The sequence below is a fragment of the Labrus bergylta genome, chromosome 4 (assembly GCF_963930695.1).
Source record: "Labrus bergylta chromosome 4, fLabBer1.1, whole genome shotgun sequence".
Taxonomy (NCBI): domain Eukaryota; kingdom Metazoa; phylum Chordata; class Actinopteri; order Labriformes; family Labridae; genus Labrus; species Labrus bergylta.
Genome location: NC_089198.1, coordinates 4,542,072 through 4,560,089, shown reverse-complemented (window position 1 = coordinate 4,560,089; position 18,018 = coordinate 4,542,072). Strand labels below are relative to the sequence as shown.

General features: G+C 39.2%; 1 long non-coding RNA gene and 1 pseudogene across 1 annotated transcript; both read left to right on the top strand.

Annotated features, from left to right (window-relative positions):
• Positions 1-8,265: 8,265 nt before the first annotated feature.
• Positions 8,266-18,018, top strand: part of LOC109978901 (GTPase IMAP family member 7-like) — a 75,318-nt pseudogene continuing 65,565 nt past the window's right edge.
• LOC136178978 (uncharacterized) lies at positions 14,432-17,480 on the top strand. Its single transcript, XR_010666297.1, has 2 exons — positions 14,432-16,380; positions 16,473-17,480. It is a non-coding gene; the product is annotated as an uncharacterized lncRNA (long non-coding RNA).

The window sequence follows — 18,018 nt, the reverse complement described above, 5'->3', positions numbered from 1 at the left end:
GTCTGTAGTTTTATTTGTGAACAAAGAGAGACGTGAGACTAGAATTCAGGTTGATCAAGAGGATTCAATAAATTACAAGTTTCACAGAGCAAAATAAAAAACAGTTTTGATTTTTAATTGTATATATTTAGTTCATAAAGTAGAAAATCATACCATAACATATTTTAGACTCTTTAATGTCAGAAGTAGATATGATAATGGGGACAGTAAGGGGTTAATAAATGATCCTCTATGATGAGTTGTTAATATTTGACTGATCAGTCTATTATCACACTGAGCTGTTACTGCTAATACTACACATACTTTTACCATTATTACTGACACTGTAGCTTTAAATCTATTTTATTCATTGTTGTTGTTGTTGCTGTTTGTCTCTCTTCTTCCTGAATCTCCCTCTATCACACTTTCCAACCCGGACACAGTGTCATCAGACGGCTGTTCATCATGAGTCTGGATCTGCTCGAGGTTTCTGCCTCTTAAAATAAGTTTTTCCTCTCCACTGTAACTTTGCTAAATGTTGCTTAGTGCTCATGATGGATTAATGTTGGGTCTTTGTAACAATATATAACAAAGAGTAAGGTCTTAATCTGCTCTTTCTGTGAAGTGTCTTGAGATCACATTTATTATGAATTAGCGCCATACAAATAATGTCTGATTGATTGATCGTGTATGTGCACAATTTGATTTCACCGCTGCATTTGGGGCGCCAGGGAAAAACATCTGGATTCGGCCCCTGCTTGTTAAACTAACATTCTTGCAAGCAAGGACGCTGTTTCTGCTGAGAAAGTCACTGTCTGGTTTCATAGCTGCAAAAAGCATTTCCCATTCAGACAGACAATTTCTAACAAACATAGAGAAAACTGAAGATAGAAATTAAAGCTCATGGTCACAAATACATTACTGACAGTATTAACATGATTAAAATAGTAAAGTAAGAAGAAATTATGGTAAATCATTGAAAGTGGAAACATTAACCCTGTTAAAAAAAGCTTGTGTGTATTCTTTTAACCATTGTGTCATTGTTCTAATATGTGGTTTTAATAAATAGTCTACCATGAATCTGCAGCCCAGTGTTATTTTGCAATATTACCACTATTTTACAAACAGCCCTCTCTCAGTTATAGACTCTATCTGTTGAGTGTGAATGAGTCAACTGGAGAGAAGTGAATGGAAAAGCAATTACTACACTAGTTACAGGCTTTTAAAAGTCTTTGTAAAATATACAAGAGTAGCCCTTTGTGTTTACACTGGAAAGGATATTTTTTTAGAGCACAAATGCAGTGACAATAATGTGGAAAATATGGAGGAGGATTAGTACTAGACAGAGAAATACATTTTTACCATTTATTAGAAGCATATATTAGAGCAATAACACAATGGTTAGTAGAACTGATCAGAATAAACACACCTGTTACGGTGGCCTGTAGTTAACAGAGGGATCATTTAGTGAATAATCTACATTAATGATTCCACTTGCCTTCATTTGCCATAATTTGTTCTTATTTGACTATTTTATTGGTGTTAATACTGTCAGTAATGTATTTGTGACCATGAGCTTTTAGCTTGTGAGTACCATGAGCGCCCTCTGCTGGGGCCCCTGCAGACATGCGTGATGAGCCCCGTGCCCTGTTGCCAGGTTACACTCTCCGTGGTGAGTTGACTTATTAAGAGCTCCGCTAAAAAACGATGAAATAAGTCAGTTTTTCTGAGTAAAAGTAAGTTTTATTAATGTGCCATGTTTCAGAGATCCTCTTAAAATAATTATCAAAGACTTTTGTGGTGATATTGATTTGTTTTAGTTGAGTTATTTCAACTCTCCATGTTTTTATGCTTTTCTAGCTGAGTTTCAGCTTCATCATTTGTTGTCGTGGTGTAGCTGACTTCACCAACAGTTAGCTTGATTTTCTGCTCTCTGTTTAAGTAAATACTGAAGCTTACTACCAAAGAAGTGGCTGTGACAGAGACCTACATTTTATATACACGTTAAATGTTTGTCCTGTCTGCATTATCCTGTCCCTGTGTGAATGTTAGAGCTGTTAACCACCAAAGTGTCTGTGTGAGCGTGCTCATCTTTCTTCTGTTATTATCAGAATAAACGGCTGCTGGTGCCAAAAGTGAGTTTTTATACCTGGTTCATCACAACACAATGGTGAGTACACAACCAGTACACTTTGTATTTAAAAAAGAAAAGAAAAGAAAAGAAACTAAATGCTTTTGGTAGAAATACACTTTTGTTGAAATGACGTACATCAGGGAGTAAGAACAACACAAACGAGCATCAAGAGGAGGAAACAATGTCAGTAAGAGATAATGAACGGCTTTAAGTCCGATCGGACACACAGGTGCTGACAGGAAGTGCACAGAGGCAAAGCACATTTTATTAAATCCATATATGTCGTCACGATCATCAAAAGCATCAACGTCTCCTGACACATCTCCTTTATGGTTTGTCTCACACGCAGCTCCAGGAATTCTTTCACTGATCCTGAAGAAAATACAAGAGTTTCTTTTCCATTCACCGTATTCTAAGATATTTCTCTAAACATTAACGACACCATCTGTGCTGTGCTTTGGTCAAAATAAAACATGAATCAAGCACCAGAGCAGGTTTGTGACCCTGTATAAACCAGCTCTCTCAGAACGCTCTGTGTGGGTGGAGATATGAGGGGAGGCTATTGTTTTACCTGAATCCAACTTGTGATGTCACAAGGAGAGAACATTTGAAACGGGGAATTTTTGTCTGTGTTGTAAGACTTATGCAGACCACAATCAAAGGACTGGATGGGTTTATTTCACGTTTTGTGGGTCGGTAGACACTCAGGTTACCCAAGTGGATTTTTCATAATATGTCCCGTTCAAGAGGAAGAAACCTCGAGCAGATCCAGACTCATGATGAACAGCCGTCTGATGACACTGTGTCCAAGCTGGAAAGTGGGATAGAGGGAGATTCAGGAAGAAGAGAGACAAACAGAGCAACAACAACAACAATGAATAAAATAGATTTAAAGCTACAGTGTCAGTAATAATGGTAAAAGTATGTGTAGTATTAGCAGTAACAGCTCAGTGTGATAATAGACTGATCAGTCAAATATCAACAACTGTAATGATGAAACGAGGAGGACTACAATTCCAATAGAGTAAGTACAACACAAGCCATGTTAGTAAGATCAAACGATCAGCTTTGAGTCTGATTGGACACACAGGTGCTGACAGGAAGTGACCAGAGGCAAAGCACAACATTGAGGGCAGTTCTTGAGAGCTCTAATCAGTATAGAAACCATCTTATAAGTCGTCGTTATCAAACAAAAACCATCATCATTACCATCATCATCATCAATAATATGGAGACCATCATCATTAAGTTAGTAGGTATTCATGAAAGAGCTGGGTCTTTAGCTTTTTCTTAAAGGTGCAGAGGGACTCTGCAGATCACATGTAGTTTGGAAGTTCATTCCACCACCAGGGGGCGACATAGGAGAAGAGTCTAGTCAGCGTCTTAGGACCCTGTTGTGAAGGTTGGATCAGACGTCTTTCATTGGCAGAGTGTAGTGGGGGGGAGGGAGTGTAGACCTGGATCAGAGAGTTAAAGTAAGGAGGAGACGTTTTTGTGTCTGTTTTGTAAGCGAGCAGCAGAGTTTTAAATTTGATGCGAGCAGTAACTGGGAGCCAGTGTGAGGAGATGAACAGCGGAGTGACATGTGCTCTTTTAGGAAGGTTGAAGACCAGTCGTGCTGCTGCATTTTGTATCATCTGCAGAGGTTTGATCGTGCATGTAGGAAGACCTGCCAGTAGAGAATTGCAATAATCGATGCGTGATATCACAAGACTTGGGAGGACTGATTATGTTCATCATAGAGGATCATTTATTAACCCCTTACTGTCCCCATTATCATATCTACTTCTGACATTAAAGAGTCTAAAATATGTTATGGTATGATTTTCTACTTTATGAACTAAATATATACAATTAAAAAACAAAAACTGTTTTTATTTCTTTGCTCTGTGAAACTTGTAATTTATTGAAACCTCTTGATCAACCTGAATTCTAGTCTCATGTCTCTCTTTGTTCACAAATAAAACTACAGACTCTGTTACAACATTTTATTAAAATGAAGAAGCAAAAAATCACATTAAAGCACATTTGGATGATGCAGTTTGCTTTACAAGTATTCAGAGAAAATTGAAGGACTTTTCTAACATAGAAGCCAACCTGAAACATCTGACACTGAAAACAAATCCTCTCAGCTGTGATTCAATCTTTCTTGAAAAGACGAGTTTGATTTCATGAAAGTACATTTGATTGTAAAAACATTGTTACAGACTTTAAAACTTTGATACTTACGATCACAAGGAGATTAAAACCCATTTTGTATTATATATATATTTTTAATTCATGTGTCAAATAAAAACCATTTAATGTCGATCTGCAGAGACCCTTTGTACCTTTAAGACAAAGCTCTTCATGAACACCTTGATGATGATGATGATGATGATGATGATGATGATGTTTAGGATGGTTTTGATTCTGATTCAAACTCTCATGAGCAGCTGTTGATGTTGTTGATGACGACATATTTACTTTACTTTTTTTAAAAGGTGCACTGCCTCTCACTTCCTGTCATCACCTGTGTGTCTGATTTGACTTAAAGCTGTTTGTTTGCACTTGCCTGTCAGATAGGAAGCTGTGTGTGCTGCACTCCCATGGAGTAGGGCGCAGAGCAGAAGGGGAGCGCACAAGCAAAAGTTCGGCTTGAGTACAGACACAAGAGTATTTTCCTTAGACAACTTATATTTAGTTAAATATACGTTAGTAATACCAGGGTTATTTCACAACCAGAGTTGATAAGCTTTCTTTTAAAGCAAACAATGTTTATTTTATTTATCTACCAACTGTTAAAAAAGGGTAATTTAAGAGCACGGAGATGATAGTTTAAATAAGTATCATATAAGACATGCAACTTATATCGTTAAATATTCATCGAGATTTATGTCTCCTTACTGAAATTACTTGGGTTTATTACCTACTTTCACAACCTTTTATATTTTTGATGACATTTTTGGCTGCAGGGCTTCTTCTCTATACCTTTGAGGATACTACGGCTTTGGTTGAGTCATGTGTTTCAAAAATGTTCTTAGTTTATTTGTTTGTATTGATAAAAATAGAAGGTGAACCAAAGTAAAGCGAGCCACACGGCCTCAGCAGGGTCAAACACCATTTAGAAGATTGTAGTGGGCAGAAGATACCGATGACACAGATCTCAAACTTTCAGAACTAAGAGAGCCATTTCAAGCTTCGTGCCCACATCCATCAGGCTCATGAATGGCTGATCCATTTGTTCATTTATTTTTAACACCACTCTTTTAACCTTTCATAACAATTGTCATGCTTTTAATACAGCCACTTGTATGTGTGTGTGTTCTTTTGTTTGTTTGTTTTGTTGTACTGAGCTGTATGCACACTGATACACAACTGAAGTTCCTAACAGATAAATAAAGATATTTGAAATTGGGTCTTGCAGACTGCAGACAGATACTATTGGTCCAACTGGCAAACGAGACCTTGTGCTGAGCTCAGCTCGGCCGAGTGCAGATACGCTTTTGTGCAGAGCTACACATAGACAATGAATGGTCTTGACAGCAGCGCGTAGCCCCCACCGCGTCCTGTCTGAAAGTCCCTTTAGTCTTTTAGTTTTGTGTTCAAAATATGTCTAAAAGAAAAGGCGAGAGTAATTTGAGAATCAACAGATCAGTTTTAAACACTGACATTATAATGTACATCAGGTCGGATACAATGAGCTGTAGTTATTTTTGAAATATCGCCACAGCCCCCGCAACCAACCCACCCAACCCAGCCACCACAGGCCCCACAGTCACCACAGCCCCCACAGCCACTGCAGCCGCAAGTCCAACAGCAATCACTGAGAGCACTATAGCGCTGCCCTCTGCTGCTCTTCTAGCCGTCTTTAACTGTTCTTCATTCAGTGCTTTTGTTTCCTCTTCTAATTCTTTTTTAAGAGCTTCTTTCAGCTCTTTCGCCTTCTTCGTGTCTTTCTTAGCTTCCTTTAACTTTTGCTCATATTTTTGCTCTATTTTCCTCATTAGTTCCTCCCTCTCTTTGCACATTTCCTCTTCTTTCTCTTTCAGGATTCTCTGTTTCTTCTCTTCAATCTCCCTCTCTGCCTTCTGAAACATCTCAGAGGTGTAATGGTTTCCTGTGTTCTTTTCTGTTATCTTTCTGATCTTGTTGAGCAGCTCTCTGATCTGAGAACTATCAGAGAGGTTGTTATCAAAGACGTGGTACTGGTCGTTACATTTGGCCACAAGCTCCTGCAGGTCTTCGCTTTTCTTCAAGAACTCCTTGATAGGTTTCCCTCTGAGCAGGTCACCATGGGTAAAGAGAACCATGCTGTATTTGTTTGCTTCCTCTCCAAAGATTTTCTGAATCTTCTCCACCGTCTTCTTTTCTTCTTCTGTGAGTCGGCCCAGTTTGATGATAATCAGAAAGATATGTGGTCCAGGAGAAGCATAAGCCATACACTGGGAGATATTTCTACGTGTCTTCTCTTCGTCTGTATTGGTGTCAAACAGACCTGGAGTGTCGATGACAGAAACCTTCTGTCTATTCAGCTCACCATACGCCTTAGCGCAGCCTTCGGTCACAGATTTAAAGGAGAACCTTGATTTGAATTCACCTCAAATATTGAAGGTATATACACTCAGATAAGTCAATAAATACTATTGTGTGACAAGCATGTTTATTAGTAACCACTTCATTTCTTAACATTGAATTAAATTCAAACGGTGAATTTCACAGCAAACTGACAACAGTATTATATCAGTAACCAAAAAGCACTTATAATTCAGTCATCATTTACTGACATTAATACCTATGGAAGGTTGGGTTAACTTTAAGTCCACCTAACACTGCTGGACTTTCACAAGAAATGGTGTTGCAGTCATTGCACATACAATTCAAGTGAATGTGGACCAGGACTCACACTTACTGTGATTTGTATTTGTCACCCAACAACTGCAACGTCATTATATTCATGTGTGAATTTCTACTTATGTCATGATTGTAAACATTTTAATGACTTTAAAAGATATTGTATAATCACAATTGAATTTGTGATGTCACATTTCAGAAGTGTTTGAGACGGGCATTTTCAACATAATGTGTCCTGTACCATGTCAAGTACCATGACATATTCACAATACATCACCCTTGTTCACAGGACTTCCAGGCTCTGTCCACGATGCCAGGGTCCTGCGGTGGAGTTCTCTGTACGTACCCCCTCATGGCTGGTGTATTGTTGGGGATGGGGGGTATCCCTGCCTGGCTGCACCAATCAGCCTGATGACCCCATTCAGGGAGCCGGTGCAAAACCCTGTTCATGCACGATACAACCGGCATCATGCCAAAGCGCGGTGGCGCAGCATCTTCCTCAAGGCCCTGGAGGTGAGAGACAGCATTAATGTGTAAATCTAAGTACACACTAGTTGAATAAGTGCTGAGCAGTGGCTATTAAATATAAGCAGCAAAGTAATACAGGTATGGACATTCTGAGACAATAATGAAAACAAAAGAGCAGCTTAATGCAAGCTATTCAATCATGTTTACTTTCATTATACAGCTACATTAAACTTTTTCCTGTAGATCAAGCCAACCTTTGGTCCTGCAGTGGTGTCGACCTGTGTCTTCCTCCACAACCTCTCCATCAACAATGGGGATTTGGTGGAGCCAGAGGTGGAGGAGGGGGCCTTTCATGACCAGGGTGATGACCACTGGAACCACCCTGATGATGCCAGGAGACAACATGAGGAACAGGCTGGCAGCAGATGTTTCTGCACCTATTGGGGTCATCCAAGCACTGGAGGACCATAACTACTAACATATATATATATTATCATTTCCACTATTTTTATTTATGGAGATTTTGGTTTTGTTTGTTCACAGATATAATTTTTCATGAGCATGTTCACATTTTCTGTTAATAAAAGTGCCTGTTTCACATTTTGCCTATTTGGAGTGTCTGTGACTATGTTTTAGTAGTTTCTGTACAGGGGAGGGAGGAGAGACCACCACTACATCCTGAAGAGTCAATGGTGACCGGACGTGTTATTGAAGGCCTCCGACCCAGTGCCTCGTCCATCAGGGCCTACCATTTCCAGGATGCAGCGGTGGCCTCTCCTCCCTCCATGTTCACTCGTGTTTTGGACACACACACACACACACACACACACACACACACACACACACACGCACGCACGCACGCACTTCTGTAAAGGCAAAATTAAAGTCATTGCAGGTGATCTCACACCTTTGGAAGGCAGCAGCTTACTTATCCCTACCTTGTATTGTTGTTTGAGGTTCTCCCACTTGTGCTTGATCTTCCCGTCCGCGTCCACTTTCCCCACCAGAGAACGCTCTTTCACAAACTCTCTATCACAACACAACAGTAAAAGCTTATTTGTATGAGAACACTGGTACCTCCAAAGATGTAACTTTATTACACTACTTTCTGTAGATAAGTGAACTTACCTAGCAGCTAAGCTCACTTAAGAACAATAATAACTTAACGTCCACTGACTCAAATCCCTTTTGGGATCATTCCTGCGGCCACTGAATAGGCATTTCGTTGGCGGTTCGCCAACAGATAAGGGCCTATTGTGTCCTGTTCTGTCCCTTAATTCATTTAATAAATATACGTTACTGTGTCGTAATAGTAAAGTTGCCTGTGTATATACGGTGATGGCATGCTAGCGTTGCCGTCGTTGTGATATTTAGCATTACGTTAGCAGGCATAACTTCATGACTGATAATTGGTACTTACATTTATATTCAGTCTCCGCCGCTGTCGAAATACTGCGCTTTGCCGTTTCTCTGACTGTAAATATTGACCTGCCACTTTGCATTCTGGGAGACAGTACGCGAGGTAGACTGGTCCGATGCATACTGTACATTTTTCCCAAATCAGTATAACATCCTGGTATTTTTGGCATACTGTGGATCTCGCAGTTGTTCACATACTGCATACTGCATACTGCATTTTGGCCAAATCAGTACGTACTAGTATTGTACACGGTTTTGAAAACAGCCATAGTGTTTGCTTTAGAATGTTTGGTTTGCTTTAGATTAGCTTGTAATAGCTGTTGTTGATTGAGTTTAATTGATTTTGATTGATGTGGCTTTGTTAATTAAACTGTTAGAATTGAAGAAAGCAGTTGTTGGTGATTACTTGTGTATATGCACTGTAATACAGCTGGGTGCGAGGGCTAATGTACAGATTCACGCCTTCCATTTATTGCTAAAGGCAATTCTGCAATAGTGCTCGGGCATGGAACGAAAAAATCATGCCTTATATGAAAACGCCCTCAGAACTATGCATAATTAAGGGCGTGGCACTTTTTACTGACAGGAGGGCACTTGTAGGTTTTTTTGCTAAGAGGCTAAAGGCCCCCACAATTCCACCTCTTAGCCGGTTCCTATGATGACCAAAAGTTTGAGACAGCATCTCCAATATAGCGACAGCAACTGTTTGGATTCAAAACTCCACTTCAGAAAGTAATGGGTGATGCATTTTCATTTCATGAATTAAAATAACTGGTGGTATTTCTTGTAAACGCTGAGTGTTGGTGTTAGCAGAGTTTGTTGCAGGAGGACTGGATTTTCAAGGTGTACAAGATTCTTGAAAACAAAAAGAGATGATCAAGGGCGTGAATCACTTTTACATTAGTCACTTTATCACTGCTGGGAGGGGTGAACATGGTGAGGCTCTGTGCATTTATAAGAAGTGTTGTCACATACAGACTTAAAACTTTTCTTCTTCAGCTTACAAACACACCAGCTACTCTATCCAGCACCCAACTTTGGCTGTCAATAAAGGTGAGTCAGTAGATTTAATTTATAAAGTAGCATACAACTTGTATCTAAGTTTATGTTTATAGAGAGACCATTACATGATTCATAATGCACAAATATTAAACCGTTCTAAAGGGGCTACAATGGAAAAATATATTTCTCAAAACATCAGAATTTCTAACAGGCTGGGGGATGAAATCCAAAACTCAGTTTGCCTGCATCTCTAACGTAGTCAATCTTCTCTGATATGAATTTAATGGGAACATTAATGGAAACATCTGCAGTATGATTCAACAGCATGAAGTGTCCAAAACTAACCTGTGACGCTCTCTCAAAGAATTTTAACCAGAACATATCTATTTATTGTATTAGACTGGTTTTGTAGTGTGTAGGTGTAACTTAAGCAGTTTCCTCGTTACCCTCCTAATAATTGCTTATTGATAGAAAGTTATGAAGTTGTTGAGCTATGAATTATGAATTATGAGCAAGCGGCCCGCGAGTGGTTGCCATTGTTGCTTCTTCTTTCTGCTTTTTGGCAGATTTGCGAACCAGCTATGTCAAGTGCAAACTGCTGTATCGGACTGTGTTCATACACAAGTGTACTCGAGCATGGAGCAATGTTACTGATGTGAACACAGACCAGCTGGGAAGAGGGGAGGGGGGAGCAATAGTGCTCGGGCATGGTACGAAGAAATTGTGCCTTTTGGGAAAACGCCCTTGGAGATTCGCAAGATTGAGGACGTGGCTCGTTTGACTGGCAGGAGGGCACTCATTTTTTTCTTGGAGGCTAAAGGCCCAAACAATTCCACCTCTTTGCCTGTTGCTATGGTGACCAAAAGTTGGATTGAGACAGCATCTCCAATATATGGGCTGCAATCGTTTGGCTTCAAAACTCCCCTTCAGAAAGTAATGCGCATTTTTCATTTCATGAATTAAAATAACTGGTGGTATTTCTTGTAAACGCTGAGTGGAGGTGTGAGCAGAGTTTGTTGCAGGAGGACTGGATATTCAAGGTGTGCAAGATTCTTGAAAACAAAGGAGGCAATCGAGGCCAAGGGCATGAATCACTTTTAGGTTTTGACTTGAATCATATGATCATGCAGAGTTCATGGGAAAAAGAGATAGCAGAGCAACTGAAGGCGACTGTAGAGAAGACACTTACAGCTAATTCAGGCTCAATTATAGAATTTAAAGCAACATGGAGGAATTTGGGGCTGCAAAGGGGTGCCTGTCTGGCTCATGTATTTGAAAAACAATTATAAAAATATATATATATATATATATATATATATATATATATAAATAATTAACTTAAATTGAATGAACTTAAATAAATAAGCATATCATAGATAAAATTAGCCAGTACCGATAGTCACATGATATGCTAAAATCGGCCGATATTATCGTCTGACAGATTTATTGATCGGACTTGACTATAAAGCTCTCAATGACGACAGCCAGTATGCTACTTATGAACATGCTAATAAGCAACTGGCTAATGGTGATTATTGTGACCTTAATTTAAAGTGTTACCGATGCTACAAACCACGAGTGGCTTTCTTTGCATTTTAATTTGGAACATTTCCTTTTTTTAGGTTTAAAGTGTGACCCTGAAACATTTAGAAGATCCTGTGTGTTGCTGCTCTGTTGAGTTAGTTTGTAAAGTTTGTATAGTAAACAAAAAGTGTTAACTAATTTTCAGTAGAAATAATAAAATAATCATTTAGAGCTAGCTAGACAATATCCTCTGGGCCCGTTTGGTCAAAGTTAATCCAACAGGATTAAAGTTATCAGATGAGTTTTTCTTGAATCTAAAATCTGGTTGTTCAAAAAAACAAAACAAAAATAACGGGATAATTGTATAAGATCAGGTTTGTGGAGAAGTGGAGAACTATAGTCCTTAATGTTGTTCCTTTATTTTCTTCCATCCAATCAGAACCAAACATGTACAACAATGAAGAGATCCGGATCGTGATGGTGGGGAAGACCGGAGCTGGGAAGAGTGCAGCAGGAAACACCATCCTGGGACACGAGTGCTTTGAATCTGTTTTCTCCCCTGAATCTGTGACCACAGACTGTGCTAAGGCGTATGGTGAGCTGGATGGACAGAAGGTTTCTGTCATCGACACTCCAGGTCTGTTTGACACCAATACAGATGAAGAGACGACACGTAGAAATATAATCCAGTGTATGGCTTATGCTTCTCCTGGACCACAAATCTTTCTGATTGTCATCAAACTGGGCCGACTCACAGAAGAAGAAAAGAAGACGGTGGAGAAGATTCAGAAAATCTTTGGAGAGGAAGCAAACAAATACAGCATGGTTCTCTTTACCCATGGTGACCAGCTCAGTGGGACTATTAAGGAGTTCTTGAAGAAAAGCGAAGACCTGCAGGAGCTTGTGACCAAATGTAACGACCAGTACCACGTCTTTGATAACAAGCTGTCTGATAGTTCTCAGACCAGAGAGCTCCTCAACAAGATCAGAAAAATAACAGAAAAGAACACAGGAAACCATTACACCACTGAGATGTTTCAGGAGGCAGAGAGGGCGATTGAAGAGGAGAAACAGAGAATCCTGAAAGAGAAAGAAGAGGAAATGAGGAAAGAGAGGGAGGAAGTAGAGAGGAAAATAGTGGAAAAATTTGAGCAAAGGATAAAGGAAGCGAAGGAAGACGCGGAGAAGGAGAAACAGCGAATCCTGAAAGAGAATGAAAAGCAAAAGTGCAAAGAGGAGGAACTAAAGAGGAAAATAAAAGAAAAACATGAGAAAGAACTAAAGGAAGCAGAGGAAGACACTAAGAAGGAGAAACAGCGAATCCTGAAAGAGAAAGAAGAGCAAAAGTGCAAATTGAAGGAGGAACTGGAGAGGGAAATAAAAGAAAAACATGAGAAAGAAATAAAGGAAGCGAAGGAAGAGATGGAAAAAGAACTAGCAGAAAAAATGAAAGCACTGAAGGACAAACAGGAAGAGAAGGCTAGAAGAGAGGCAGAGAAGAGCCTTTCAGTGTTCGCAAAGATTGGTCGTGGATTTGCGGTGGTGGGGGCTGTTGGGGCTGGGATGGCGATGGGGGCTGGGGTGGCGGTGGGGGCTGGATTGGCTATTGCGCCTGTGGCAGCTGTTGGGGCTGTTGGGGCTGGGTTGGTTGCGGGGGCTGTGGCGATATTTAAAAAATAACTACAGCTCATTGTATCCGACCTGATGTACATTATAATGTCAGTGTTTGAAAAAAAGGACGATTTTTATTTTCATCCACAAAATGTCATCAAAAATATAAAAGTTGTGAAAGTATGTAATGTTGAAAGATCAGAGTTATGCAATTGTTTCATTTGTTTTTACCCGATGTGTTCTTTTCTTTTATTATCATTTAATCCATTTATCATTTAACTCATATGTCATATAGTCATAACTACTTTCTTTGCTTTAACATATCCTGTCAATCATGCCACGGCGCCTACGCACCTGTGAGGTCAGAACAAGTGTGCCATGCATTGAGCAAAACCACATACAAACTCGTGGGTGTATAATGCTTCTGCGAATCTGCCTGGTTCACGGTCTTCAAGCTAAAACCACATATGAACTTGGTATCACCTGCGGATGTATCACGCGTCTGCTAATCTGCATTGTTGAGGTTTTACAGAATCTTGGAGAAAAGAGACAGTTTGGCTATAAAAGTGCTGTGGAAAAGCTTTAGTTCTTCTAAAGGGCTCCACATCACTCTGACTTTTAAATCCCCGTTTTGGGACTTAGTCTTTGAGACCGAGATCTTTTAAAACCTCAAGTGTCTACTCTCTCGAGTTTAAGCTTTTAAATTTGTATTTTACTTTTTACATTTTTATATTTTTACTTTTACTGTTTTGTATTTGCATTTGGAATATCTTTTGAAGTTTTTTCAATAAATTTTCTGAAGCTTTTTGAAATCATTTTCTGACTGAAATCATTCACACCACTAAGACCTGAGCCTCTCTTAAGGACGCCGCGTGAACCTCGGGAGGTAAGCATGAGCAGTCACACCACGGCACACTTCTACTCTCCGAGTGAGGAGGGTTGCAGTTAATCCCTCTCCGGGGGTGAGAGCCTCCGGGGGCTAATCTAGGGTCCTGAATCAAGGATTATACTTGAATCTAATGATTCTAGAAATGAATGTGAGGCAGATAATCCTAGAGCTATGCGGTTATATAAGTCTTCTCTTCTCGACAGGGTGTTAGTGGAGTAATTTTACATAGCTCCAGTACTAGGAAAGAGTAGACTAGCAGCTGGTAGGGAGCGAGCCCTCACATAGTTCTAGGAAAGTTTTCTGCCCCACCCATGAAAATTAAAATTATTTGTGCAAAAAATCCCAAAACACACCAGTTATTGTGTAAATTGTATGTGTCCTGAGACAACATGTAAAGAGAGTTGTGGTGAAAGTGGTTTTAAAAACCAAATATCTCCCAAGCACCCCTAAAAGTGGCTGTATTCTCTTGTCCCACCCTCTCAATGGCCAGCTTTAATATCAAATGTAACAGTTAAAATATGTTTTTAAATTGACTTTTTTTTTTACATGATTTTATTAATATATTTCTCTTGTAATTGCTGATACTGTTTGTTTAACCATGAACATATTTTTAATAATAGTAATTATGCCTCAAGGTTGTGTCCCACAACATGCGTGCAACCCTGTTACCAAAACAATTTAAGCAATGCAGAAGAAGACTAAGAACAGGAAACAACATGATTCAGCAGAAATGACATCTTTAAGCTACATGCTAACACCATGGCTAGACCAAATTTAAGTGCTCGCTTCTATTTTTCACATTCTCAGTCTAAATTGAGTGTGTCACTGAAACCAACTCAACCCTGTTACTGATTTGATCAGAATAAGACAATTTTCTTTTTATTCTTTATATATCTTAGATTGTCCTTTGCCAGCTAGCATAACTGCTAGTACAGGTAGCATCTACCAGTAAGAAAAAGTTTGAGCATTAGCACAGATTTACAACCCTGTTACTAAAATAAGAGCAACAGGCTTTTTACAGAGTTCTTTTACACCTATTGTGAAACCTTTAAAATAATATCACCAATGTTCCTGTTATCCTGTGTTTATTTATTACATTTATGTCATGACTTATAGTCTAAAGTAATGTATCCATTCACCCCTGTTACTCTTTGACCCTGTTACCATGTCATTTTTTATCAAAATAATCTTAAATGATTTTCTTAAATCAGTATTCAATGTAAATGTGCCTCTGTTTATTTAATGTGAAGGGTTTTTTAAGCAATATTTAAAAATACACGTTTTACAGGTTCCTGAGTATCTGTAACAGGGTTGCACCAAACGCAGCACAAAACAAAGAAAACACCGAATAAAAAATGTGTCTTTGATGCCTGAGCTGGACGAATCACATTATTTGATGGTTTATTACTTGTGTTTTTTAAATATTTAACAGAAATTTGGAAAACAAATGTTAATTTTTTCAAAAGTTTTGATGGCTAAATTGTCCTCCAATTCTGGAATGACCAAGTTAACTAATGGGTGGTGAGCTTCTGTTATAGGTAAAGTTATTCACACCTTTATGCATGTCCAGACATGTAACAATAATAAACCCAAGTAATTTCAGTAAGGAGACATAATTCTCTATGAATATTTAAAGTTGCATGTCACATATGATACTTATTTAAACTATCATCTCCGTGCTCTTAAATGACCCTTTTTTAACAGTTGGTAGATAAATAAAATAAACATTGTTTAAATAAAATCCACATCGTTTGCTTTAAAAGAAAGCTTATCAACTCTGGTTGTGAAATAACCCTGGTATTACTAACGTATATTTAACTAAATATAAGTTGTGTAAGGAAAATACTCTTGTGTCTGTACTCAAGCCGAAATTTTGCCCACAACTTCTGTGTTTCTTTGGCGGCCAAAATCATCGTTTTAGACATCTCACGTGGTCCTCTGCTGAGATTTGGATAGGTACACGTTCCGCCCCTCTCTTGCAGCCTGCAGACAGACCCCTCTCAATAGGAGGGAAGATCAGATCACAACAAACGGGGTCCCAGAGAGAGCTCTCTTATGTAAAGACCTGTCCGACAGTTTTGGCGTACCAGCTGTGTTTAAAACAGCAGCATAGGCTGAAATGTTAACGTGCTTGTGAAGCGGTCGTCATAGAGCTGCATTTCCTGGACGAGACTAAACTCTCCCAAATCCTGTTGTGCCCTGAGGATCTCATGAACACACACCCTCTCCTCCTGTGCTGCTAGCTCCTGTCACGGCTCTGGCTGTGATCCTGTTTCTCTGTGTATCCCTTGTGTCCCCTCCCCCTCTGTCTGTGTGTGTGTGTGTGTGTGTGTGTGTGTGTGTGTGTGTGTGTGTGTGTGTGTGTGTGTGTGTGTGTGTGTGTGTGTGTGTCTCTGGAGGGCGTGGCTTCAATCAAACACCTGGTGACTACTCACACCTGCAACTCATCTGCTTATCTGCCTCAGACTAAGACCCAGGGTTCAACTCGACTCATTGCCAGATTATTGAGTCTACTGAAGTGGTAGCTATGATCGGCTGCTCTTAACATTTGTTAGAGTTTATTCCAAGTGTTTTTCCAGTGAGTCCTAACAGATTTTCTCTCTTGTTGTCCAGATTTTCACCGGTGTCATCTCCTCCAGTCTGCTCTCCTCTCAGACAACTCAACCAATTACCTGTCTGCCTACGGAACCAGCTAACTCCATAAGACTCCTCCACGCCGTCACTACCAGCCAGCCAGTCAGCCATTCACTGATACCTAGCCCTGCAATAAAACCTCAAACCCTTCAGTTTTGCTGCCGTGTCTGCTTTTGGGTCTAAATACAAACCGTAACAGCTCCTCCTCCTCCTCAGTTAAAGATCAGAGTTTTCTACTGAATAGTGAACAGATACAAACACACTGTGCACCAAAAAGTAACTATTTTCCCGACTAATGTTTCTGTAACCTAGCAATGTGCACCGTTGCTTTTTGCTCGTGTGCGCTCCTCTTCTGCTCTGCGCCCTACTCCATGGGAGTGCAGCACACACAGCTTCCTATCTGACAGGCAAGTGCAAACAAACAGCTTTAAGTCAAATCAGACACACAGGTGATGACAGGAAGTGAGAGGCAGTGCACCTTTTAAAAAAAGTAAAGTAAATATGTCGTCATCAACAACATCAACAGCTGCTCATGAGAGTTTTAATCAGAATCAAAACCATCCTAAACATCATCATCATCATCATCATCATCATCATCATCAAGGTGTTCATGAAGAGCTTTGTCTTAAAGGTACAAAGGGTCTCTGCAGATCGACATTAAATGTTTTTTATTTGACACATGAATTAAAAATATATATATAATACAAAATGGGTTTTAATCTCCTTGTGATCTTAAGTATCAAAGTTTTAAAGTCTGTAACAATGTTTTTACAATCAAATGTACTTTCATGTAATCAAACTCGTCTTTTCAAGAAAGATTGAATCACAGCTGAGAGGATTTGTTTTCAGTGTCAGATGTTTCAGGTTGGCTTCTATGTTAGAAAAGTCCTTCAATTTTCTCTGAATACTTGTAAAGCAAACTGCATCATCCAAATGTGCTTTAATGTGATTTTTTGCTTCTTCATTTTAATAAAATGTTGTAACAGAGTCTGTAGTTTTATTTGTGAACAAAGAGAGACGTGAGACTAGAATTCAGGTTGATCAAGAGGATTCAATAAATTACAAGTTTCACAGAGCAAAATAAAAAACAGTTTTGATTTTTAATTGTATATATTTAGTTCATAAAGTAGAAAATCATACCATAACATATTTTAGACTCTTTAATGTCAGAAGTAGATATGATAATGGGGACAGTAAGGGGTTAATAAATGATCCTCTATGATGAACATAATCAGTCCTCCTCGTTTCATCATTACAGTTGTTGATATTTGACTGATCAGTCTATTATCACACTGAGCTGTTACTGCTAATACTACACATACTTTTACCATTATTACTGACACTGTAGCTTTAAATCTATTTTATTCATTGTTGTTGTTGTTGCTGTTTGTCTCTCCTTCTTCCTGAATCTCCCTCTATCACACTTTCCAACCCGGACACAGTTTCATCAGACGTCTGTTCATCATGAGTCTGGATCTGCTCGAGGTTTCTTCCTCTTAAAATAAGTTTTTCCTCTCCACTGTAA